Source organism: Lithobates pipiens, unplaced genomic scaffold (genome assembly GCF_037356315.1).
Source record: "Lithobates pipiens isolate NorthernLeopardFrog02 unplaced genomic scaffold, aLitPip1_a1.2 Scaffold_18, whole genome shotgun sequence".
Taxonomy (NCBI): Eukaryota; Metazoa; Chordata; class Amphibia; order Anura; family Ranidae; genus Lithobates; species Lithobates pipiens.
The window spans coordinates 194,062,529-194,089,203 of record NW_027507758.1 but is presented as its reverse complement, the minus strand read 5'-3'; the positions used below and the strand labels follow the sequence as shown (position 1 = coordinate 194,089,203).

The window sequence follows — 26,675 nt, the reverse complement described above, 5'->3', positions numbered from 1 at the left end:
TGCTTTGTGAATTGACATTTTTTTCAACAGATCACTTACGGTTAAGTAACTTGGCCTTTAAAGTTGATATTGCTGTAGCCGATAATCTGAGTTGTGCTCACCAGCCATGGTTGATCAGACTCATCTTGGAATCTGTCCCTTCTCTCAATATATAAGCAACATACATGTATGCTGCACTCTGCTGAAGGTTTTGTTTTCTTGTGTCCCCTTGAGCCCCCGTTCACACCTATGCTTACACCACATCCAATTCGCAGGACATTTTAAAATACATTCATTTGCATGCATCTGGTTCACATATGTGTGCTGCATTCGCACTGTGCATTGCACAAAAAACGTGTGCGTTTTCTGGGCATTGCGGTGCTAATTACAACCCATTATCTTCTATGGGAATGCATCTGATTCGCAGATGCATTCCGTTCTGAACACAAATTCTCTCCTCCTCACCACGCCTCCCCCTCTATCCCCCCCCCCCCGCTCACTGATCCGCAGCTAAAATGCAGAGGAGCCTCTGAACAACTGATTTTTATCTTCGCAGTGAAACCAGAGCTTAAATTTGCAACACACATACGTGAACCCAGGCTTATTGTAGCAGTAACAGGGTTTGTAATGCACAGTTTAAGTCTCTGGACATTATTTCTCTTCTGCTGCATATCACCCCTGAAAGGGGTATAATCCCAATGATTAAGGCTGGCCATAGATATTTCAAATCACGAGATTTGAACCGTGTGTGAGCAAGCTGATTGTACCGAAGTTGATCGATAAACTTGGTACAATCAGCCTGCTGTATTCACTTGCGATTATTGCTAGTGGCTGCTATAGTTGTAAGTAGTAATAACTGTCTTCTGGCGGGGCGGCTTCCCCTACCCATGCTGGGAGCAGACAATTGCTGGGCAGAATGGATTCTCCCGTCAGCACTGTATGTGTTGCTAGGGAAGTGTTGCAAATTTCATTCCTGCAACCCGTGGTTGCAAGAAAGAAATTTTCACTGTCTAAAGTCTGCCTAAGCCCCTCTCAAAAGTGAAAGGCATTAGAGAAGTACTTACAGTATAAAATGGTGGCGGTGAGCTCTTGGGGTGGAAGCCCCTTTGGTCTGCTGTTGGCGTGGCTGCAATCCAAATAACAAGAGACAGGAATCTGGCAAGCTCACTTGTGTCTCGGCGCAAATTCTGTAGGGTGGAAAGTGCCAACATTCTGTTCCCACCTACCAGTCTGGTTCTGTGGACTTTCACAGCGCCAAGAGAGCTGGCTTTTACAGGACAAAAGTATATAAAAGTCCCCTAAGTCGTCTCCTACCACTCCTGGAACTTGTAGCTCAGAAAGGCAGTTTTTTTTTTTATTACAATAAATGGCTGCTGCCTTGGACTACCCCTCTCAGGATTTTTAGGTGCCTCCGTAAATGTCTACAGGTTTGCTTTGACTTGGCTCCCCCTAGTGGCTGGAGGAGGATTGTGCGGCACAATACCAACAGGGAGGAAGAGAAATTAATACAGGCTAGTGTCTTTGCTTCCATCCTGTCATAGTTGTACCTGGCTACAGAAGGACTACTTGCATACACAAAGTGGGTGGTTCTGTCCTCCTCTAATTGGCTGCATGCTACAGCTTGCTACTACCACCCTGAGGTCTGTCTGTGCCTCTTCTGAATTCCAGCTTTCCTGTCTACAGAGCAGTAGCAGTTCAAGCAAAGGATGCTGTTCTGATGCTGTTAGTATTCACTGCTGGGTGTCTCCTTGGCTGCTGGCTCAGTATCTCTGCTACCCTCTCCTGTTTTAGGAAGGACAGCATGGCTTTCATAGCTTAAGGATGGGTCACTCCTTTGTACTGCAGCTAAAGTGACAGTTTTCTGCCTGCTTTCTAAAGACTGTGGCATTGCTATGGAGGGCCCTCTGTGGGTTCTCTGTACCCCTACAAAGGATTTAATCCTCCAGAATTGGCTATGGATCTCTGCTGGAAGCCTCGGGCAGAAGGCAATTCTTGTTCCTGGAATTACTTGCCCCTATTGTGGAAGCCGCTTGCCCCTAATGAAATACAAAACAATCAAAATACTCCACGCCCAGAAAAATCATTCAGTCTATAACAATATCAATTAGTGAGCTGCCACTATACACATATACAATATAAACTTAAACCCAAAGTGTAAATGAAACTTATAGGCAACTCTTCGCCTATCACCCAGTGAAAAATAAAAATGAAAATAAAATCTCCACTGTGATGTTTATTCAAAATTCAAAAAACATGATTGTGTCCAAATAATGGGTGAAACCTTGTGAGCTGCCACACTAAACCTAAAATAACCTTAATTGGCACAAAAAGGATTTAACTACACTTCCCACACTTCCCCAAAATGTGATAATACAATATATATGGCTGCCCAGTTTGTCATATATAATGATTGTGTCCAAAGCATTAATCGATTGGATACTGCTTAGGTGGCACTTATTCACTTTTTGAACTGCTAGTTTAATTAGTTACATGTAGCTATTTCATAATAATTGGTGTATTATATATTAAGATATACATCTTTATAAATGTATTCTTTTGTGGAGCGCAACACCATTTAACATACATACATTAATCCAACAATCTTAATAAAATCCAATCCAGAAGGCAATCCAGATAGATTGCTTCCACCACTGTGATTTACACTCCCCAACATACACCACACTCACAAATATAATTTGCCTCTCAGAATGTAAGTCCCTACATCTCAAACAGAAGAGATGATGGGAAAATGTTATTTTAAGTGCCAAAAGAGAGTAAAACAAATACAGTATGTCTAAAAAAAACACAAGTTTTATTTATACAAAGGAGTATATTCAGGATATTCATTAAAAAATTATGTAGGATTGAAACATATATCAACATTGTCAACACATAATATGACCATGTGCATGGGACTTTCTTGGACATTCCAACATGACAACCCAAAACACAAGGCCAAGTCAACCTGTCATTGGATACAGCAGAATAAAGTGAAGGTCCTGGAGTGGCCATCTCAGTCAGCTGACTTCAATATCATTGAGCCAATCTGGGGAGATCTCAAACATGCAGTTCATGCAAGACAGCCCAAGAATTTACAGGAACTGGAGACTTTTTGCCAAGAGGAATGGGCAGCTTTATCATCTGAGAAGATAAAGATCCTCATCCACAAATACCACACAAGACTTCAAGCTGTCATTGATGTTAAAGGGGGCAATACACGGTATTAAGAACTGGGGATGTAAACTTTTGATCAGGGTCATTTGGGTAGTTTCTGTTGCTATTATGATTTAAAAAGAGTAAGAGGGGTTTTAAACTAGGTGATGGGGGTGGGTCCAGAGGTAGAGATAGTCAGCGCGGAACATATTCCAGAGGGTAGTATTGGGGGCATTCGTGGTAAGTTGACCAAAGCACATAAACCCAAGGTAAGTATAGTAGCAAGTCCTAGTTGCAATCTCGGTTTCAAGAGGATAATATGTGACCTGTCTAAACTACGTGGCATGTTCACCAATTCCAGGAGCCTGGCAGACAAGATGGATGACTTAGAGATACTGTTGTACGAGGAGGATTTGGATTTTGTGGGAATTTCAGAGACCTGGTTCAACAGCTCTCATGATTGTCTAGCAAACATTCAAAGGTATACCCTTTATTGCAAGGATAGAGAGGGTAAAAAAGGGGGAGGGGTATGCCTATATATCAAGAATAATGTACAAGTGAATGTGAGAGATGACATCACTAAGAGAGCTAGGGAGGAGGTGGAATCCTTATGGGTAGAGCTCCAAAGGGATGAAGCTAAAAGGAAAATACTGGGAGTATGCTATAGCCCCCCTAACCTGAGGGAGAAAGGGGAGACAGATCTCCTATCGCAATTTGATCACGGATATGGAAATACGGGGCAATTTAGGTAAAGGCAATCACAGGTCAATTGGCTTCAGTGTAAATCACACAAATGGGAAACATAAGGGGACTACAAAAACACTGAATTTCCAAAGAGCCAACTTCTCTAAACTACAAACCTTGCTAGAAGGCATAAATCTTAGGAACAAAGCTTAAGAGCATATTAAATAAGGGCATTAGCTAATGCATCCCATTGGTTAATAAATTTAAAAGAGCGAACAAAAGTCATGGATGGCTTAACTCCAATGTAAAAATGCATATAAAAGCAAAGGAGAAGGCCTTCAAAAAATACAAGTTTGAGGGATGAGCATTCAGACTTTATAAAGAAGGCAACAAGAAATGTAAGGATGCAAGAAGGATGGCTAAGATAGAACATGAAAGACACATAGTGGAGGAGAGCAAAAAAATCCCAAGAAATTCTTTAAAGAGGAAGTAAACCCTGATGAGTTTACTTCCTCTTTCATTCCCTGCAAAGGCAAAGCATAATGGACTACTATGCATCGCATAGTAGCCCATTATGTGTCACTTACCTGACACAGGAGCCAGCGATGTCACCGCTGTCCCCTGTAGTTCGGCGCATCCATCTTCTCGGTGGGGTCTCGCAGCTCCGCCACTGTCATTCGGCAAAGCCGCGATGATGTCACTCCCGCGCATGCGCACGGGAGCCGAGACGCACGGCATCTTCGCCATCGAGGATACCACGCTTAGTGTGCCTGCGCACCGCTGTCTACGTATAGGTTTGGGAGATATTTCTTGGACCTACAGGTAAGCCTTAATCTAGGCTTACCTGTAGGTCAAAGTGGTTTGTAAGGGTTTACAGCCACTTTAAGTATGTTAACAGTAAAAAAGGAGGACAGACCATATTGGCCCCATAAAGAATGAGGAAGGTCATCTGGTTACAAAGGATGGGGAGATGGCAAAGGTATTGAATTTATTCTTCTCCTCAGTCTTCACGAGGGAATCGGGGGGGCTTCAGTAACCAAAACTGCAGTGTTTATCCTCGTGACACATCACGGGAAGCACCTCCATGGTTAACAGAGGGCAGAATTTAAATTAGACTTGGGAAACATAACATTAATAAATCACCAGGACCAGATGGCTTGCACCCGAGGGTACTTAGGGAACTCAGTCAAGTAATTGCCAGACCATTGTTCCTAAATTTTACTGACAGTCTACTCACTGGAATGGTACCAGCTGACTGGCTAAAGAAAAGCCAATATAGCACCAATATTTAAAAAGGGCCCAAAATACATCCCTGGGAATTACAGACCAGTTAGCCTAACATCAATAGAATGTAAACTCTTGGAGGGGGTGATAAGGGGCTATATACAAGATTTTAGTAATAATGGATTCATTGTCAAACCAACCTATTAACCTTCTATGAGGAGGTGAGTTGCCATCTAGATAAAGGAAGGCCCGTAGGCGTAGTGTATCTGGATTTTGCAAAAGCATTTGGCACAGTAAACATAAACGTTTACTGTACAAAATAAGGTCCGTTGGCATGGACTATAAGGTGAGTACATGGATTGAAAACTGGCTACAATGGCGAGTTCGTAGGGTGGTGATAAATGGGGAGTACTCCGATTGGTCAGGGGTGGGTAGTGGGGTCCCCCAGGGTTCTGTGCTGGCACCAATCCTGTTTAATTTGTTCATAAAAGACCTGGAGGATGGGGTAAACAGTTCAACCTCTGTATTTGAGGACGATACTAAGCTAAGCAGGGCAATAACTTCTCTGCAATATGTGGAAACCTTGCAAGAAGATCTGAAAAAATTAATTAGGTGAGCAACTACATGGCAAATGAGAATAAAAAGCGCGTGACCTGTTTGGGCCCCAATGCAACATAAGCATGCCTCCATCCCCGTATTAATAAAAGGAAATGAAAGTGGGTTGTGGGACTTTAAATGAGGCATGAATATGTATTAGAAATGGTCTAGGATACCTAAAATAAAATTGTCACTGTCCCTGCTGGGAAAATCTGTATAACCATAGAGAGTTGCTAATCAGTCCAATAAATTAAATACAAATACTGAATAGTAGAGATATATATATATATATATAGTAATATATAATACATAAATCATGCAAAAAGAAGCATAGTTAATTGTAGTAATCATATTGACATATTTAATGTATAAAATGGCTAGACATAATTGGTACAAGCAATCACAATTAAAAAAATTGAATGGATATACAGAACGAATAAGTAAATAGGTCAGTGACGGTCTCAAATGAAAAATCATTGCTTTCAAAAAGAGAGCAGGTTTTAAAAGTAAATGCATTACCTTTGGCCACGCCCAGGTGAATAACCCAACAGACCCAAAAAGGGAATAGGATGGTGGCACTGAATGAGCAGTCTTCCCCGGGGTTGAGGCGAGGACACATCCCCTTCCCCCTAAACCATCGCTCTCCAAGGAACACGGAGGGATGGAGAGGGGTAGTAGGAAACAGCGGCCATAGGGAGAAGCGGACAGCCACAACACAATACCAGAGTATGAGGTATACACATATGGGCCACAGATCAGATTCTTAAAAATATAAAAAAGTAAGAAATGGATGATGAAAATTGACAGCGATTGAGGATGACGTTTGAGCGCGTATGAAAGAAAAAAAGAAAAAGAAAAAAATTGTATGTGAAGTGAAGGGGGGTTGAGCCAAAGATAACAATTCAACCTGTGCTCAAAACGTGACTGGGTGATGAAAAACAAATTGCAAATAAATTGCTGTGTATATGATAAAATAAGGTAAGTGATAAAAGGATGTATTAAATAACCTATATATAAGGGTCTGAGTGTTGTACTTTAGGTAATTAGGGGGTCCTATTTAAGGATCAATCTAGACACATGTTCACACAACACTCAGACCCTTATATATAGGTTATTTAATACATCCTTTTATCACTTACCACTTACCTTATAATTTTATCATATACACATCAATTTATTTGCAATCTGTTTTTCATCACCCAGTCACTTTTTGAGCACAATTTGAATTGTTATCTTTGGCTCAACCCCCTTCACTTCACATACAATTTTTTTATTTTATTTTTTTCATACACGCGCAAACGTCATCCTCAATCACCGTCAATTTTCATCATCCATTTCTTACTTTTTAATATTTATTTTTATTTATTTTTAAGAATCCGATCTGTGGCCCATATATGTATATCTCATACTCTGGTATTGTGTCGTGGCTGTCCGCTTCTCCCTATGGCCACTGTTTCCCACTACCCCCTCTCCATTCCTCCGTGTTCCTTGGAGAGCGATGGTTTAGGGGGATGGGGGTGTGTCCTCGCCTCAACCCCGGGGGAGACGGCTCATTCAGTGCCACCATCCTATTCCCTTTTTGGGTCTGTTGGGTTATTCACCTGGGCGTGGCCAAAGGTAATGCATTTACTTTTAAAACCTGCTCTCTTTTTGAAAGCAATCTATACACTGGGCAGGAGAACCTCTGGGGCAATCTAGGATGGAAAAGAACCTGGGGGTCCTAGTAGATGATAGACTCAGCAATGACATGCAATGCCAAGCTGCTGATAACAAAGCAAATATAATATTGGCATGCATTAAAAGAGGATTAATTCCAGAGATAAAACGATAATTCTCCCGCTCTATAAGACTCTGGTCTGGACGCACCTAGAGTATGCTGTCCAGTTCTGGGCACCAGTCCTCAGGAAGGATGTACTGTAAATGGAGCTAGTACAAAGAAGGGCAACAAAGCTAATAAAGAGTTTGAAGGATATTGGTTATGAGGAAAGGTTGGGAGCACTACACTTCTCTCTTGAGGAGAGACGCTGGAGAGGGGATATGATTTCAATACACAAATACCATACTGGTGACCCCACAATAGGGATATAACTTTTTCGCAGAAGGGAGTTTAACTAGACTCGTAGCCACTCATTAAAATTAGAAGAGGTTTAAACTTAAACTACATAGAGGGTTCTTTACTGTAAGAGCGTCAAGGATGTGGAATTCCTTTCCACAGGCGGTGGTCTCAGCGGGTGGCATCAATTGTTTCAAGAAACTATTAGATAAGCACCTGAACGGCCGCAACATGCAGGGATATACAGTTTTAATACAGACGTATAATCACACACATAGGTTGGACTTGTGTCTTTTTTCTTTCAAAATTTTTTATTGGCAACAAGTGCAAAGTGTACAGAAGTATCAACAGTTTAGCACATGTGGGATATAAGTAATGAAAGCAGAGTGTGCTACAAACAGAACCAATTGAAATACAGTGTGTCAACGTAATGATACAGAGTACAGATTCCTGATAGCGACCAGATATTAGGCCCCAGCGCCGCGACAGGCTCCGCAAGAAGCACGATGCGTGGCGTGGCGGGGACCTTGGCATATTTAATAGTCAAGGTGTGTTATGTTTCAGAGTACAGAAGACATCATGGGGGCTAAACCGTGGCTAGTAAAGTCATATGTTACCTCAATGGGTATCAAAGGTAGCTGGAGAGTACAAGGAGATAAGAAAACAGTAGGGAAAGAGAGTAGGGAGACAGAGGGAAAGAGAAAAACAGGAAAAGAGGTAGGGATGAAGTACTAGATGGAAGAAGAGGGGAAAGAGTAACTATGTAACTCAGTTGATTGATAATAAATGGCTTCAGCCAAGCACTAACGATGAATGAAAAATGTTTTTGTGTTATCATTTATATTCTCTGAAAAATGGCCAAGAAATCATAAATTCGGCCAAGGTGTGTAAACTTATGAGCACAACTGTTCATATGACAGTAAATCATAAAATAAAACACAAAACTGATGATGTGATGTTCTTTTGGTCAACATTTCAGATATTTGAACACATCCTTACCTGTTATAAGTGGTCCTTCACCCTTCCTATTTGCCTCTGTCGTTTTTCTCCAATATGGTTTCTCCATAGCGTCCTCCATAGTATTCCCCTTTCCTTTTCCTGTCCCCCTTTCTTCCTCTCCCCCACCCTTCCTGGCAGCCATGGCTTAATGATTTTTTTATAATAAATGAATCCTGTTTATTTTATGATTTAATGTCATATGTATGTATCGTATATGCTTTTGTACTATGTTTAATTAATGGATTGTTTATATAGTTCATTGGCTAGTTAACTTACCAATAGTGAAACGTGGATCCTGAAGAAGCCCCTCACCTGGGCGAAACATGTTGATCCATACACATCAGATTTATATGTACCAAGACCACGCATTGTCTGCACGGAATGGTCATATTATGCGTTGACAATGTTGATATAGTATGTTTCGATGATACATATTTTTTTAATGAATATACTCTCTTGTATAAATAAAGCTCATGATTTTTAGACATACTGTATTTGTGTTGCTCTCTTTTTGGCACTTAAAAATTCCCTTTTCCTATCATCTCTTCTATTTGAGGAGATGTGGGGACTATTTCATTTGTTATAGGGGATAGTGCCAGGTCTTTGAATACTGAATACCCACCTAATTATATAATTTGCCAGTCATTTTACTAATTGGCAACAAAACACACTAATCAGATTTTTGCAGACCAGCTTTACCTGTAAAGCACCACCCATGGACTCCGCAATATCTCCAGCATAATCTCATTCAAACCTCTTTATTAAAATTTACTCCCAATAAAAATTCACTCAATAAAGTATTAAACCAAAGCCCTTCCATATATCTAAGTTGGCATTAATAGGCAAAACCATATGGCTTGTGTTACTTGCATCTCATCATTTCATCTGAGCTACGTCACTCTGCTAGTGGTAACAATAAATAGTTAAAAGCTCCATGTGTAGTAACATTAGTTAACAAATAAACATCCACACAATCCTTTAAAGAGGATATATGCCTTGCTATAACTAAAGTTATCAAGAGCAGGCTGACCAGCTGAATAGGAGCTTGTCACTCTGTACACTATGGAATGGCTTGCAGTAGCCACTGCACGTTTTTTTGGTTTAATAGGAGAAAAGGCAAAGAGGAAAGAACAAAAAAAAGGGAGAGGGAAATGGCTAGGGGTGTGGAAAAGGGAGGGAGGGGGTAGGGAAGGGTAAGAAGCATGGGGTCCCGGCCTTATGTACCCTAGGGCCCCAAGAGACATAGCAGCAGTCAGTCCTCAGCGTTAGGAGAAGCTGAAGCAAGCAGGGATGAATAAGCTTCAGAGTATACAAAATCATGCCAATAAAACATTATTTTTTTTATTCTCTCTTGTGCCCCTTTCTGTTGCAATCACATTTTCCATCTCATTTTCTACAATTCTTGCCAGCTAAATGATGAAAAAAAAAACTTGTTTTTTTACCAGAGGATTGGGATACATCTTCTTGCTGCATTCAGCAACAGTGGCACAATGGATTTGCCATTAGGTCTTAACAAGGGATGTTATGATGATGAAGCAAGGAGGAGGCCATGTCCCAGGGGATTTCATAGTACCTGGAAATATTTACCTTTGCAGGAGAGTAGAATAAATGGCACCATAATGTAAGAAAAGCTAATGGAAATAGCATAGGACACCCCTGAAAAATGTGTTAAAATATGGTCACCATGGTTGACGTTCAGTCTGACACTACCCTGGCTGAATGTTAGTACATTTAGCTTGCAGTCCTGTTTTACTTTCACCTTCAGTCTACCCTTTCTCTCCACTCAATCTCTCCCTTTCTCCCCTTCTTTTCCTCATTTACTCTGCTCTTTTATTACCAATCGAGACACTAGACCTTTAGTCATACCTCTAATATATTCCAGCTTAGATTAACCTTTTTTTTTTTAACACAGAGGACCCCTTGAAATAATTTAAAAAGTAATAGCAAGGAAAGTAACCGTCATCTCTGGTAACCTCTCTTGGCAAAGAAGGCAATACCAATGATTGAATGCAACCACAAGTAAATATGCAACAGCTGCTTTAAATCTTTTACTGACATGATCATAACGGATATGGTGTAACAGAAATGCATGCGGCTGGCCAGCTCAGTATTCCTTAAGTTTGCTACATTCCATGTTTTACAATGAGCTCATGGTCATTTTAGCACATGTGTGCTAAATGGAGACGCAGGCGCCTTTTTTGTGCAATTTCAATTCTGGGGATAAAGTGACGTGGCTGATTCTAAGAATTTTCAGAAGTCTCAAATGTCTTTGTCCCCCTACTATTCCTCATTGACATACAATCCAGTGAGTGGTTTCGAAATTTCTACCCCTTTCTTTTAGGACAGACTGCGTTCAGTTATATTTTACAGCTAATAATGAAGAACTGTGACTACAGTGCAGGCAGGGTGGTTATGTTTAACCACCTTAAGGCCACTTTCACAGTGAACACTGCCCCATGCTAGTGATAAAGCACCACTCATTGTAGCGGTGCTGTGCAGGCAGTAGCAGGCACTTTTAACCCCAAAAAAGTTAACAAAGAGTTAAAAGCACCTGCAAAGCGCCACTGCCGATTTCAATGGGCATGGTATTTTGGGAGCGGTGTATACCGTATATACTCGAGTATAGGCCGACCCGAATATAAGCCGAGGCCCCCAATTTACCCCCAAAAAACTGGAAAACTTATTGACTCGTGTATAAGCCGAGGGTGAGACATGGCTGTCCATCCCTGTGTGTCCGTCCATCCCTGTGTGTGTGTCCGTCCATCCATCCCTGTGTGTGTGTCCATCCATCCATCCATCCCTGTGTGTCCGTCCATCCATCCCTGTGTGTGTATCCATCCATCCCTGTGTGTGTGTGTGTGTGTGTGTGTGTGTGTATTCATCCATCCATCCATCCCTGTGTGTGTGTGTGTGTGTGTGTGTGTGTATCCATCCATCCATCCATCCATCCATCCCTGTGTGTGTGTGTGTGTGTGTGTGTGTGTGTGTGTGTGTGTATTCATCCATCCATCCATCCCTGTGTGTGTGTGTGTGTGTGTGTGTATCCATCCATCCATCCATCCATCCCTGTGTGTGTGTGTGTGTGTGTGTGTGTGTGTGTCCGTGCAGCCTTGTGTGTGTGTCCAGCCTACCTGTGTCCCAAGCCTCCGTCCCGAGCCGCCGTCGTCCCGAGCCTCCTCTGTCCCGTGCCTCCTCTGTCCCGTGCCTTCCGGTGTCCCGTGCCTCCTCTGTCCCGTGCCTCCTCCGCCCCGTGCCTCCTCCGTCCCGTGTCGTGCCGATGGATCGCCGCTCTTCTCGGCGGCCATTCTACGATTCAAAAGCTGCGCCTCCGTCCTCCGCCTGTGATAGGCGGAACACTCAATTTCCCAGCAGCCTGTGTTCCGCCTATCACGGACATCCTCTCATACTCGTCCGTAGTATGAGAATGAACGGATGTCCGTGATAGGCGGAACACTGACTGCTGGGAAATTCAGTGTTCCGCCTATCACAGGCGGAGGCGGAGAAGGAGGCGCGGCTTTTGAATTTTAATGTCCGCCGTCTGTCTGCTCGATACGCTGATCGAGCAGTCAGACAGCGGTGACTCGAGTATAAGCCGAGGGGGCACTTTCAGCCTCAAAAAAGAGGCTGAAAATCTCGGCTTATACTCGAGTATATACGGTACTTTTTTTCCTGTCCTGCAAGCACTCTGGCTTTCACACTGAGGTGGCTTGAGAGGCGCTTCTCAGGTGCTCTTTATAGGGCTAAAATGCCTGAACAACACCTCATGGTTAAAGTGGCCTAATACTGGACACTTTCACTCCCTGCCCGGGCCAATTTTTCAGCTTTTAGTTCTGTCACGCTTTGATAATTACTCGGTCATGCAACACTGTATCCATATGACATTTTAACATTTTTTTCCACACAAATAGAGATTTCTTTTGGTGGTATCTAATCATCACTGGGTTTTTTTTTGCGCTATAAATGAAAAAATACCAGGAATTTTTCGAAAAATTGGTTTTTCTAACTTTCTGTTAGGGATATAGATAACATGAGATAATTCTCTTTAATAGCCCCCAAGACAAAAAAGAAAATGGACTATCTCAGTACCCTTGACAGATTGCACTTTGAGTAAAAAATAAATATATTTTTATTGATGCCTAAAAAGACTAAGAACAGGATATCCAAATACAAATTGAGACATACATTTCAGAAATGTAGACAAAAACATATGGTGTGACTATACATGTTACACTAATGCTAGGTATACTCCGTGATGGAACATAGGAGATATAGTAAGTCCTCCACATGTTTTGTTGAAATCTACCGATTCTTCAGGAAGAACAGTAATTAATACAATCTAAAATTAGACTAACAAAATGAATGACAATTACACTGATAGTACAAAAATATAAATATGAAATGGATAAACAGGGGAAGAAGGGGTTGCTATCGCTTACCAATAAGGCCCAACACAACAGGGATCAAGGCCAAGGAGGCAATATCGTCAACACTCCCCTACGGTGGGCATGGGCGACAAATAATGGGTGGATGTGCTAGGGCTGATTAGCCACTGGAAAGGAATTTTTGCAAAAGGTTTTACACGCGTTCAACCGAAAAGGGCTGACAAAAAGCAGAATAGGGGAAAGGGGAAAAAGGGGGTGGAGGGAGAGAAGGAGACGAGGCGGGAGGGGAAAGGAAGAAAAGAGAGGTGCCGGGGGGAGGGGGGTCTGGAGGGAAGGGAAATGGGAGAGGAAAGAGGGAAAAAAGACAACACCAAAGGGACAGGAAAATGAGAAGCCAAAGGAAAAGTGAGGAGGGGAGAAAGGAAGAAAAGACCATGGGAAAGAATGGAGACATGGAGAGAGAAAAATAAATTAGATTAGATTACAAAGGGAGACTAGAGAAATTAAGACAAAAATTAGATGAAAATAAGTGGGTGAAGGGAAAGGGGAAGATGATGGGAAAGGGGATAAAGCCCACACATGTTAAAAAAAAACACTAACCTGAAGTACCAACGATCTTTTGTACAACCGGGGGGGGGAAGCTAGAGTGGGGTATGGATAACTCTACAGACATTTCAGGAGAGCCAAGCAGAAAGGTAACCAAAGCTAAATACAGTAGTTAAAATTTAAGCCGTTAATGTTGCAAAGAATGGTGATCTCTAAAGTCATTCTACAGATGGCCCACGGACCTTAAAAAAAGTATAATAAGCCTATTGTATATTAGGCTAAAGTAAGGAAAGCAGTAATGAGAAATCACTATCATGGAGTCCCAATCTACAAGTGCAGGGTCACAGAGGGTTAACCCCTAACACAGATGGTGCGTCATATGGTGTAAGATTGCTCACCTGAATGCCAGCTTCTGAAAGCATCCCCCCGGAATGAACACACACCTTGTGATCCAGCAGGCATAAGCCCGACCAGGTGACTAACGGGAACGCCAACCATCAGTGTGTGACGTCGCCTGGTCAGATACCCCACATTGCAAATGTGTGAATATCATGCCCTCGCATGCACACAGGGACGGAGGATCAAAAGACCCAAGCCTTGTCCTCTTGCAGGTAGAGGGGAGGGATCGAAAAACCTCTGACACCACTCCTCAACCCGGGGTATCGCATGTCCGCCAGAGGAGAAGGACTAGGAGACGCAGCCGCTGTCCACTGCCCAAGTGTCGACCTCATAAAGCAACATCACCAGAATTATAGCATATTTGTGGTTTAAATTAAGGATTTAGGACTAAATTTAAGAAAAGAGAATATAATGCTGCACTAGAGAAAAGAAGATTTGGACGGCACATGATCAATTATGTCCTAATTACAATCAGATGTGATCTGAAAAAAACTGTGTGTGGAGGTGATCAATGAAGACAGGATAGAAAAATGAACCTGTTAACTCCTAGTCAAAATAGCCAAAGTGTACCTATAACCACTGCCAAGATCGTTGCCAGACAAACTTTAAAAAACGTTAAACTAAATTCTAGTTAAAACATATATATACATAGTAAACAAAAAAGGAGATGCAATTTCATGTAGATTTATGTAAAATAATGCTGCACTAGATGAGTAGAATAACCAGGTATGGGCAAAAGGATGATTTTCCTAAAAATGTGGTATCAAATACTCCTATTCCTGCAATGAATGGCACAGCCTAAGCAAGTCTAACAATGTCCATTTACAGGACAAAGGATAACAAGCCAATCAAGAGGGTCAATAACATATCTACAGTTTCAAACAGGCTACATGTTACAGAATTGGTTTGTATACGACAGTACTTCGTTACGACCCAGTGTAGTGGTGGCGTTCAGCTTCTCAATCCACAGGGTCTCTCGCTGTAAAAGCCCTCTGTCCCAATTATCACCTTTTGGATCCTCAGGGATAACTTCAAGGTCCATGAATTTGACCACTTTGGCCTTCATCACAGTTTTAATCCCCATGTGGCATCCCACAGTGGAAAGTTTAGCGTTGGTAGAATAATATACCGTAAGTAGTTGCCGATCTGTTGGTGGAGTTACCGAATGGGTTTCCCAATGTAGAATGTGTTACACACGCATGTCATTAGGTATATAACCACTCTGGTACCACAGTCTGCACTGGGAGAAAATAGTTCCCCGTTGGGCAATTTATAGGTAGTACCTTCCTGTATCCATGAGCACAGTGGGCACTGCCCACAACAAAAGGTGCCAGGGAGGGTACATGTGTCAGGTCTATAGTGGCTGCTAATCAATTGGTCCTTAAGTGAGGTGGCCCTCCAGAAGACCAAATCCGGAGTTGGCCTAACATATTTGTTATGCGTATGGTGATCAGATAACAGATGCCAATGTTTGGAAAGAATAGTTGGAAGTTGGTGGTGAGCCAAAAAAACAGGTGATTATCTTCACTGTATTTGAATGTTTAGATTTGGGGGGGGGGGGGTCATACAGCAAAGATGTTCTGGTATGGGTCAGAGCTCAGTTGAATGCCTTCCTCAAGCTAGTATGCAAATAGCTTTGTTTTGGTATAGATTATCTGCGATCATAGCATCCTGGTGTTCCATATACATCAGGTCAAGAAATGTGCTTGCAGTCGAAGTTAAAGGTGAACTGCAAGTTTAAATTGTTGATATTACATAGTTACATATGAGAAGTTACATAGTAGGCAAGGTTGAAAAAAGATCCAAGTCCATCAAGTCCAACCTATGAACCTATATTAAGTTGTTAAACTCTATTAATAACTCTTCCGGGCCTATGCAGATTAGGAACAGTTTGTCAATGAATCTGTACCAATAGAGGGCGTGATTGAAATAAGATACACACAAGTCCTCCGAAAACACTGTTCTTTCCCAGACTCCAAGGTAAAGATTTGCATAGGAGGGGGCACACGAGGTGCCCATAGCTACGCCTTGGACTTGCAAAAAATGTTGTTCCATGAATACAAAATAATTCCTGGTCAGAATAAAGTGAAGTAATTTAAGAATAAAGCCATTTAAGGCTCAAGTTTTTTGGGCTTTTTCCATTAGAAAGGACTCCATCTATACACTCCGCTCGTGGGGGGATAGTGGAGTATAATGCCTCAATACCAACAGCCACAAGCAGGGCATTCTGAGGGACCTGAACCCCCTCTATATGTTTAAGAAGGTCTGTAGTGTCTTGTATATACTGTATGATGGCAAGCCCAAATCGTGGGACATGAGGAAGGCATCAACAAATTCACTGACATTCTCAATTAGTGAGCAAATACCCAAAACGATTGGTCTCCCATTTTCTAGATTCTTATGAGTCTTGGGAAGAGTATAAAAGGTGGCAGTGTAGGGGTTAAGTGTTCCTAGGGGTGTGTTACTAACTGTGGGGGGTTGGGCTTTCATTTAGTGAACACTGATCTCTGCTCCAATCACATGGAGCAGAGATCAGCATCACTAGTTGCTAGGCAGAATGGAGAAATGTTGTTTACACAGCATTTCCTCCATTCGGCCGCTCCGTGAGACGATCGCGGGGATGCCCGCGGCGATCGAGTCCACGGGTCCCGCGACCGAACTCACGGGGGTCCCGACCAGCGCGGGAGCGCGCCGCCGGCGGCGCGCTCCCGATGGCAGGGCGGCATTGAATATTGGACGTACCTGTACGCCAATATGCCTGCCTGTGCCATTCTGTCGACGTACATCGTCGTGCGCTGGTCGGGAAGTGGTTAAGATTGTGCTCCCACCACGTGAATGATGCAATTGCTTTTTACATACATCACGAGACTGATGCCTTTTTTTTTTTTTTTTACTTATATTATTTATTTTGCTTTTTTTTTTTTTTTTTTACACGCTTTTTTTTGTTTTGTTGTTTACACCTTTTCATTTTTTTTTTTTTTTTTTAACGCTTTTATTTTTATCACAGGGAATGTAAATATCCCCTATGATGATAGCAATAGGTACTGACAGGTACTTTTTTTTTTTTGTGTGTGTGAAAAATTTCAAGTTTATTAGATTCTAGATCTCTCCTCTGCCCTTAAAGCATCTGACCACACCAAGATCGGTGTGATCAGATGTTTTCCCGATTTAAAAATGCCGCGGTTTATATCCGGCAAAACCAAAGTTATAAAAATGCTTTTTTTCATGCAGCTTGTGGGCTGAAGGAAAAAAAGAGAACCTAAAAGATTCCTCCATTCACATTGACTGATATGGATGAAGAAATCTCTGCCAGAAAAAGTTTGCAGTATACCCACCATTACAATATCCCGCCCTGCATCCACCCACATCTAATAATGGGCATACATGCAATGTTCTTTTTTTTTTTTTCGTACAGCCCATGAGCTGAAGGAAAAAGAACCTAACAGGTTCCTCCATTCACATCAATCGATGCCGGTAAAAAAATTTCTGCCAAGAAAAGTGAAAAGAAAATATATGCCGAAGCATAGAGGTGATCCGCCCTCTGTACGACCCAGCCCCTATGCTTCGGCATACTGTATATGTTCTTGTTTTTTTTTTTTTTGTTTTTTTTTTATTGTAATGGTGACATCACCTATCTCCAGCGCTGGAGTCACTGATTTACGTAAAGAGCAAACCCTGTTGCTGTCTGAATAAACAGATCAGTGCTGCAGCTGAATGGTGTACCTGCAAAGCAAACAGCATTTAACAATAAAACACAGTAACAATTAAACATGAACTCAATAAAACAACAACTTTTTTTTTAATTATTATTGCAATATGTGCCAAAAAATATATGGCAAAGCTTTATCGATACTGTGATGTTTTATTGATACTGTGTTTTATTGTTAACCTTTGTTTGCTTTGTAGGTACGCCATTCAGCTGCAGCACTGATTTGTTTATTCTGACAGCAACAGGGTTCGGTGGGGAAATTGTATGTATTGTGATAGCAAACCCTGTTGCTGTCGGAATAAACAAATCAGTGCTGCAGCTGAATGGTGTACCTGCAAAGCAAACAATGGTTAAAGTGGTTCTGCACCAAAAAAAATAAATATTAAAAGCCAGCAGCTACTAATATTGCAGCTGCTGACTTTTAATAAAATCACACTTACCTGTCCCAGGGTCCAGCGATGTCAGCGGCAGATGACGAGCGATCGCTCGTCTCGCTGCTGCCGCCGCCGCCATCCTCTGTCAGGGAATCGGGAAGTGAAACTTTGCGGCTTCACTGCCCGGTTCCCTACTGCGCATGCACGAGTCGCGCTGCGCGTCTCTTCTGGTCCCCCGCGGTGTCCTGGGAACTGTGTGTTTCCCAGAACACAACAGGGGGCGGGGCGTCTGCGACGGTCTGCCCGGAAGTGGGTGCAGATACCTGGATTATCCAGGTAACTGCACCCCCTCCCCCCTGAAAGGTGCCGATTGTGGCACCGGAGGGGGGAGGGATCAGATTAGCGGAACTTCCCCTTTAGGGTGAAGAACCGCTTTAACGATAAAACATTACAATATAGCAGTATACGGTAGTATACATTACAGTAAAACAGTAGAATGGCGTACCTGCAAAGCAAACAATGGTTAACAATAAAACACAGTAACCATAAAATATTACAGTATAGTACAAAATACAGTAAGACAGTAGGAACATTAAAATAAAACAACTATTTTTGGCTTTTTTTATGTTTTTCTTTTAACATACTTTTTTGTAACTAGAAAAAAACTTTAAACATTCCAAGCTAGGGTTTCTCAAAATGCGATAGCCATTTAACATATTTTGAGACCCTGTGTGAATGTGTGCCCTAGACAGTGCCATGCTGTACCCTATACTAATAATCCACTAATGTGTGGTAGTGATAAAAACAGTCCTGGATGCAGAGGCCAGGTTGGCCAGGACAGGAGGGACAAAAATAGTGCGTGTCACGCCTATATCTGCGTTTGCTACAGACACAAAATCTTTTTTGGGGTGCTCTTTGGTTAGGGGTACCAGGACATCTGGAAAATGCCTCAAATGCAGCCGACTCACTGCATCTGGATTGGGAAATTGGGCCACTGCACCTACTGGATACAAAAGGGCTGTGATGACCTCTTCCTGAAATTTTAGGAAGGATCCATTTCTTCCTGATGCCTTGTATAGAGCCTTGTGCCAATTAAATGCAGCCTCTTGTGACAATCAAATGCAGCCACCACTTCACTTCACTAACCCAACCCCCCTCCCCCCCCCCCGCGACAATGCAGGGGCCTCCACTGGTGCTGACAGACAGTTCCCTGGCATTCCTATTTTGCACCTTCCAGCACACTAGTAGTTAACACAGTGGAAAGTGCAAAGGGGAAGCCAGGAAACTGTCAGCACGGAGCGTGTACGAGGTGTAAGTAGAGTACAAACACATTTGTACTCTACTTACTCTGGTTAAAATAACTGTGTTTTCATAAATCCCATGTTACAATCAATGAAGTGCCCCGCTGTATGTGCTTTTAAAAAAAAATATGGAACTTCATAACGAATTTCACAGTACAATACATGCCTCTCGTGTGACTGCCTGGCCTGCCTCTCTCCTCTTATGCCTTTCCTGACATCAGCGGGGAATTCTCAGCCCCGCCCGCTGACTGTAGCTATCAGATCTGAAGAGGGGCGGAGAATTTGCCGCTGACATCAGGAGAGACGTGAGAGGAGAGAGGCGGGCCAAACAGTCACATGAGCAGCATTTATTGTACTGTGAAATTCGGTATAAAGTTCCATATTTTTTTTAAAAGCACATACAGTGGGGCACTTCAATGATTGTAACGGGATTTATTAAAACACGGTAATTTTACGAATAGGCTTGGAGAGCTCTCCCGGGAGGGGGGGGGGCAAGTCGGGATCACGTCACCCGGAAAAACGATTTTCTGGTCTTATGCGCACCGATGCAGCAATTTCAGCACCCCTAGCAACCAGCATTTTTTTTTTTAGTTATGCTATGTTAATTGGAATATATATAATATAATATATTTATGTGTGTTAACCTGATGGGTGTTGGTGCAGTGTGTTACACCAACACACTAGGGGCCCATTCACAAAAGCATGTGAACATTATGGTGCATAAAACCCTTGTACTTTATGCACATGCACTACATGGCTGTTTTCAACACACAAGGCTTATATAAAGCTAGCCTCTACTTTTTGTAGCCTAAATTGCTTATGTAGGCTAAGTTCACACTTACAAAAAAATGCTAAAGCTGACACTAATTTGAACCAACACACCTATAGCATTAAGACACATTAGAGAAAACACTCTAGATGCCCTCCAGGTGATTTTATTTTTTATTAAGGGGGAAGGTTTTTTCCCAACACACTGATATTGGATAAATTCTTAGCAAGCATGCTGTAAATGTTTACACTGCATTACCATAGACTTTAATAGAAGTAGTTGACAAGATTCAACTCCTCCCAGACTCAACATGTAGCTTACTGCGCAATGACGAAAGGCAACGCAAACGCTACATGTTTTTCAAATGAGAACAGCCCTGTCTGCTATCCTTATTATTCATTGTAGGCTGTTTACTAGGCATTTGAGAAGCGGCAAATGCCTATTTATGCCAGTGTCAACAGGATCTTACTGTTTTTTTGTACCTTTGATTATTACTGTTTTGCAAAAAGTAAAATTTTAAAAATGTACAAATATAGAATCTGTAGGAATTTTGCAAGTTACCGTAGCTTATGTTCATGTGCGCTATTAATGGTTTTAGTGTATTTTACCCCCCCCCCCCCCAAAAGCTGCAAGTGGGAAAGTATTTTAAAAAAAAAAAGCGAAAGTGCAAAATGGTCTGGCCACTTGAGGTCAAAAGTGCAGCACAGGACCTGGCAGAGAAAAGACTAAAATGCAGTGTTGAAACAAAAGAATCTACCAATTGATTGTATTTTCAAACCTCCTATATGTGGCTATTGTCCTTCAAAATGGACTTTAAATCTTCAGATATACTTTGTAATGCTACGCTGTTATACATAAAATAAAAAATATTGAAATAGGCTCAGTGCCAGATGCCAGAAAGACTTTTTTTAGGGACAAGTAATAAAAATCCAACAAAAAAAATTGTTTTTTGCTATTACAAACAGACCATACAGTTGACACAGCTTGCCTTGTAAGCTCTTGCCACTTTAAGTTGCACTGACAGATGTCATTTTCATAAAAATGTCACATACTATACCGTACTCAGAGTGGCAGCTTCCCAACGTCTCACATTTGCAGGATTTTCATTTTCTTATGATATTTTCTGTCACTCCTGTTGAATAAATTTATGACAAAGCAACTCGGCTTTCCTTTAAAGAAATAGGTATTTTTTTCCTAACTTAGACATAAAGTTTATATTTCAACTGCTTAATGAATAGAAAGTATGTATGTGCAAAGTACAGGTAATCATACAAGGTTCTTAGCACAGAGCAGAAAGCAGGCATGAATTGCATTGGTTGAAGAAAAACACCAAACTCAAAGTAATTTCTGCCCAACGACCAAGAATGAATGTGAGCATATTAGACCTTAGGGCAATGTGCACTTGTCATCTTAAATTATATATATATACACTATACTGTCAAAAGAATTGGGGCGCCTGCCTTTACAGGCACATGAACTTTAATAGCATCCGAGTCTTAGTCCGTAGGGTTCAATATTGAGTTGGCCCACGCTTTGCAGCTATAACAGCTTCAACTCTTCTGGGAAGGCAGTCCACAAGGTTTAGTCGTGTGTCTATGGGAAGGTTTGACCATTCTTCCAGAAGCCTGTGAGATCAGGCACCGATGTTGGACGAGAAGGCCTGACTCAGTCTTGTCTCTCATTCATCCCAAAGGTGTTCTATCAGGTTGATTTCAGGACTCTGTGCAGACCAGTCAAGTTCTTCCACCCCAAACTTTGCTCATCCACGTCTTTATGGACCTTGCTTTGAGCACTGGTCCAAATGGTTTTTCAGTGTTTGGGCTTGGCAAAAAAAAATAAAAAATTATATAAATATATATACAGTGTTGTGCTCATAAGTCATGGTTAGTGTTTGGCTGAAGCCATTTATTATCAGTCATCTGTGTTTTACTCTTTTTAAATCATCTTTTTAAATCATAATGGCAACAGAAACTACCCAAATTACCCTGATCAAAAGTTTTCCCCAGTTCTTAATACCGTGTATTGCCCCCTTTAACATCAATGACCGCTTGAAGTCTTTTGTGGTATTTGTGGATGCGGCTCTTTATCTTCTCAGAAGGTAAAGCTGCCCATTTCTCTTGGTAAAAAGCCTCCTGTTCCTATAAATTCTTGGGCTGTCTTGCATGAACTGCACTTTTGAGATCTCCCCAAAGTGGCTCAATTATATTGAAGTCAGGAGATTGAGTGAGGTGGCCACTCCAGAACCGTCTTTTTATTCTACTGTAGCCAATGACAGATCGACTTGGCCTTTGGGTCATGTTGGAATGTTCAAGTATGTCCCATGTGCAGCTTCCTGGCTGATGAATGCAAATGTCCCTCCAGTATTTTTTGATAATATACTGCATTCATCTTGTCAACAATTTTGACCAAATTTCCTCTGCCTTTTGTAGCTCACACATCCCCAAAACATCAGCGATCCACCCCAGTAACTTTGATCATAGGCCTTGTTGACTCCTCTCCAAATGTAGTGTTTATAGCGAAATTTTGGTCTCAACACTCCAAATGACTTTGTGCCAGAAGGTTTGAGGCTTGTCTCTGTGCTGTTTGGCATATTGTAAGCGGGATACTTTGTGGCATTTACGTAGTATTGGCTTTCTTCTGGCGACTCGACCATGCAGCCCTTCTTTCTTCAAGTGCCTCCTTATTATGCATCTTGAAACAGCCACACCACGTGTTTTCAGAGAGTCCTGTATTTCTCCTTAAGTTATTTGTGGGTTTTTCGTTGCATCCCAATTTTCCTGGCAGTTGTGGCTGAAATTTTAGTTGGTCTACCTAACCGTAGTTTGGTTTCAGCATATAACCCCTCATTTTCCACTTCTTGATTAGAGTTTGAACACTGCTGATTGGCATTCTCAATTACTTGGATATCTTTTTATATCCCTTTCCTGTTTTTTTTACAGTTTACCTACCTTTTGCCACCGATCCTTTGACCGTTCTTTTGCTTTCCCCATGACTCAGAATCCAGAAACGTCAGTACAGCACTAGATAAAAGATAAATGTGATCCCAGTGACAGGTTTTCTCCCCTCGTCTTCCAGACAAGCCACTGAGACATAGAGCTCCTCCCTCTGGGACAGGAAACACGTTCACCTACTAACTTAAAGGTGGTCCTCCAGGCCTCCTCTTCCAGTTTTTGTGTTTCTTGATGGAGGGGAGGGAAGCATGTTTACGAACTTTTGGGAGATCAATGTCTCAGGGCTTTTCTGGGGGGGGGGGGGGGGTAGCTCCCCGGTTATACCTTCTCCTGCCCACAGATCCCTCCAGTCTGGTTGAGGGGGGCTGTGCCTTCTACCGCTGTCTGTGCTCCAGGCTGGTTCTGGAAGCTGCGAGGGGGAAGGCTTCCAGCGAAGTGACCTCATCAGAGGGCGCCTGAGATGGTTACTGTCTCATGGAAGTAGGATGCTGGGGGCATCCAGCGCCAAGTGTAGACCCAGCAGAGGCTGTGGCGGATCACTGCAGTATGCCATGGAGGGCACTGCTGCTACACAGGTGGTGGTAAGTGTGGGATGGGTCCCACCTGCTAATCCTGGGTTGTATTTTAGGAGCCACAGATGATGGGGTCTGTTTGTTTTTTTTCTGCTTGGCTTTCAGGTTAAAGCCCAAGACAAGACCCAGATGGGAACGCCAAGACGGAAGTGTACCATTGGTGTACCAAAGTTTGTCTCAACTTGGGAGAAGCCTTTTTACCCAGGCTGTGTCAATAGCCTAGTGAAAGATGAGTCAGTGACAGTGTGTCACAAAAATCTTTCTTCAGTTAAAAATGAGATTGCATCTACCTTCCAGTCATTCAAGAGCTTGATGGATTGGATGCAGGGTCCCCCTGTGGCCCTAAACGGAGCTGACAGTTTGTCAGCCTTGCCTAAACCCAGCCAGGAAGGGGATGGCAAGCACAGGGAAGAGGAGTTGCATACCTCTTCACAGGTGGACTTGGGGTCAGAGGAAGGAGGGGACTCCTCCAGGGGGTCTAGGTATAGACTGACACTGGATAAGGTGGATGACCTTCTCAATGCTATCTATGACACCCTAGAAATTGGTGAGGAGAAGGTACATTGTTCCCTGGTGGATTCTATTAATTTAGGATAGGAGAAACCTGAAAGAAAACCTTCCCTTAAGGTTGCCGGAGAAAAAGGTTTTCTTTCAGGGAAGATGGGGCTTAACCATGGAATAGGATTCCAAACTAGATGCAAATGTTTCTAGGAAAACAAATTTAGCCTGCAATGATATGGGGTCTCTAAAAGACCCCATGAATGAAAGAGGGGAAGAGACCATTGGTTACCACCTCTATCAGTATGAATCCAGCACTAGCGGCCACCTGTGTAGCCAGGAACTTACTTACCGTACCGCACTGGCTCTACAACACTGTTTTGCAAGTTTTGCTTGTTCAGCTCTCTGCTGTTGGCTGACATAGCTAAAGGTGCATATCTCTGCTGGCACATCTAGGCAGCAAATTCTGAAATCCTTTCCGTGGCTCTTAAAGACAGACATTTTTTTGGCCTATGCTTCCACGGGGTCAGTTAAGCTAGCTGTCAGGACTTCTGCTTTGGAAAATTTCACAAGAAGGACTTTAAGGTTCAAAACATGGGCAGGGGATTCCGTGTCTAAGCTAAGGCTTTGCGGCTTTCCTTTTTCAGGGATAATTTGTTCAGGCCAGGAAGAAAACATTCCTGGAGAGAAAGAGGAAGCCAGGTACCAGAAAAATATTTCATAGCTACAGGCAGCAGGGCCAGTAGGACAGAGACGGCTGTCTCGAGAAGCACTGGGAGGCAAAGGTTGAAGAAGGGGCATTCTAGTAAATCCTCCTCAAGCCCCAAAGTCCCAATGACTCCTGCGTCCCAGTGGGGGGGAGATTGGGGGCCTTCCCACAGTGAACATCAGTGACCTAGAGTCCGTACATCCTAGACATTATAGGGAACGGCTATAGGTCATATCCCCCCTCCAAATTCCTGGTGACCTCTTTGCCTCAGAATCAGGAAAAAGCAGAGGCACTTTGTCTCCTGTTAGAAGATCTTTCAGACCAGCGGGTGCTCACACAGGTACACTGTTGCGAGCAGGGTCAGGGATTTTATACCCACATATTTGTGGTAAAGAAGGCATTGGGCAAGTTTTGATTCTGAATCTTCGTTCGCTCAACAAATTCCGTAGGTACAAGTGTTTCAGGACGGAGTCCGTTTTTTTGGTAGCAAGTGTGCTGTTCCTGGGCTGCTTTATGGCGACAGTCGATCTGAGGGATGCATGCCTCCACATTCCGATACTTCCGGGTTTCCAGAGGTACCTCAGATTGGTGCTCAGGGTCAACTTGGAGATTTGTCACTTCCAGTGTCAGGCTCTTCAATTTGGCCTAGCCCCTTCAGGGGATCTTTACAAAGGTTCTTGCAGAGGCCTTAGCTCCCTTACGGATGAAGACCATCACTGTCATCCCTTATCTGGACAATGATCTGTTCATTGCCAGGTCCTGTCGACTGTTGGAGATGGATCTCCAGATAGAGCATGGTTTCCTGTGTTCTCTGGGATGGCTCACCAACAAAGAAAAGTCTCATCTTGTTCCCTCTCAGGAAGTACTCTATTTGGGCTACTTAGTCTCCTCAGTGGAGATGAAGTTCTTTCTTTGAGAGGAAAATATTGAAAAGATGGATCAGTCAGTGGTGGGCTTACAGATCAATCTGAGAGTGTTTCGGTCAGAGAGGTCACTAAGGTAGTCGGCCTTATGACATCTTGTTTCCCGGCGGGCAAGATTTCATCTGCGTCCTTTGCTGTATCACCTTCTACGGTGGTGGAACGGAACTCCTGATCCGCCTAACACGCAGCTTCGAGAGATCTTTATGGTGGTTGCAGGTCCGCTGCAATCTTTGCAGGGGTCTACTGTGGGCCACATCAAAGGCACTAATTGTCACAACCGCCACCAGTTCTTTTGACTGGGGGGCTCACCTAGGCGACAATCTGGCCCAGGGCTCTTGGTCTCCAAGAGAAGACAGGTTGGCTTTGAATCAGAAGGAATTGCTAGCAATGCAGAAAGCATTGGGGGCTTTTCAAACGCTATTGGTGGGTCTCCACCTCCATTTGCGCACCGAAAATGTAGCAGCAGAAGCTTATATCAACAAGAAAAAGGGGTCCAGCAGCCTTTACCTTCAGTTGATCACAAAATAAGTCTTTGGGCCGAACAGAACCTGGCCTCAATATAAGCCATTCACTTGAAGGGGGCACAAAACTCCCTGGTGGATTTTTTAAGCTACCATCAGGTGAAGCTTGATGAGTGGTCTTTGAGAGAATCACGCAAACTTGAGGCGTACCGGACATGGATCTCTTTGCCATGGAGGGCAACAACAAAGTCGCTTAATTCTTTTTCCTGCAGCTCCAATATCGGACCTAGGGAATATATGCGTTTGCAAACGCATGAGAGTTCAGAGTCGGTAATGCGTTTCCCCCAGTGAGATTGCTGCCAGCAGTTCTCCGGGAAATTCCAGACCGAACG

At 42.8% G+C, this 26,675-nt stretch overlaps 1 protein-coding gene across 4 annotated transcripts in view; it reads left to right on the top strand.

Moving 5' to 3' along the window:
• Positions 1-26,675, top strand: part of MAP4K3 (mitogen-activated protein kinase kinase kinase kinase 3) — a 783,526-nt gene that overhangs the window by 386,094 nt on the left and 370,757 nt on the right. The gene's annotated exons all lie outside the window — the stretch shown is intronic.